This window comes from Micromesistius poutassou (assembly GCF_964030765.1).
Source record: "Micromesistius poutassou genome assembly, contig: SCAFFOLD_4905, whole genome shotgun sequence".
In the NCBI taxonomy this organism is placed as follows: Eukaryota; Metazoa; Chordata; class Actinopteri; order Gadiformes; family Gadidae; genus Micromesistius; species Micromesistius poutassou.
Genome location: NW_028178127.1, coordinates 5,001 through 6,245, shown reverse-complemented (window position 1 = coordinate 6,245; position 1,245 = coordinate 5,001).

The following is a 1,245-nucleotide window of genomic DNA, read 5'->3' as shown; positions in this document are numbered from 1 at the left end:
CTGAATAGTGTAGTGAGTGACCCCAAGCCTGGAGGTCTTTAGGACCCTCCAGAGGAGGGGGAACACGTCGCGTGTGAGTCCGACACGGCTCACCATGTCGGACTGAATAGTGTAGTGAGTGACCCCAAGCCTGGAGGTGTTTAGGACCCTCCAGAGGAGGGGGAACACGTCGCGTGTGAGTCCGAAACGGCTCACCATGTCGGACTGAATAGTGTAGTGAGTGACCCCAAGCCTGGAGGTCTTTAGGACCCTCCAGAGGAGGGGGAACACGTCGCGTGTGAGTCCGAAACGGCTCACCATGTCGGACTGAATAGTGTAGTGAGTGACCCCAAGCCTGGAGGTCTTTAGGACCCTCCAGAGGAGGGGGAACACGTCGCGTGTGAGTCCGACACGGCTCACCATGTCGGACTGAATAGTGTAGTGAGTGACCCCAAGCCTGGAGGTGTTTAGGACCCTCCACAGGAGGGGGAACACGTCGCGTGTGAGTCCGACACGGCTCACCATGTCGGACTGAATAGTGTAGTGAGTGACCCCAAGCCTGGAGGTCTTTAGGACCCTCCAGAGGAGGGGGAACACGTCGCGTGTGAGTCCGAAACGGCTCACCATGTCGGACTGAATAGTGTAGTGAGTGACCCCAAGCCTGGAGGTCTTTAGGACCCTCCAGAGGAGGGGGAACACGTCGCGTGTGAGTCCGACACGGCTCACCATGTCGGACTGAATAGTGTAGTGAGTGACCCCAAGGCTGGAGGTGTTTAGGACCCTCCACAGGAGGGGGAACACGTCGCGTGTGAGTCCGAAAAGGCCCACCATGTCGGACTGAATAGTGTAGTGAGTGACCCCAAGCCTGGAGGTGTTTAGGACCCTCCACAGGAGGGGGAACACGTCGTGTGTGAGTCCGAAAAGGCCCACCATGTCGGACTGAATAGTGTAGTGAGTGACCCCAAGCCTGGAGGTCCTGTGGACCCTCCACAGGAGGGGGAACACGTCGTGTGTGAGTCCGAAAAGGCCCACCATGTCGGACTGAATAGTGTAGTGAGTGACCCCAAGCCTGGAGGTCCTGTGGACCCTCCAGAGGAGGGGGAACACGTCGCGTGAGAGTCCGAAAAGGCTCACCATGTCGGACTGAATAGTGTAGTGAGTGACCCCAAGCCTGGAGGTCCTGTGGACCCTCCAGAGGAGGGGGAACACGTCGTGTGTGAGTCCGAAAAGGCTCACCATGTCGGACTGAATAGTGTAGTGAGTGAC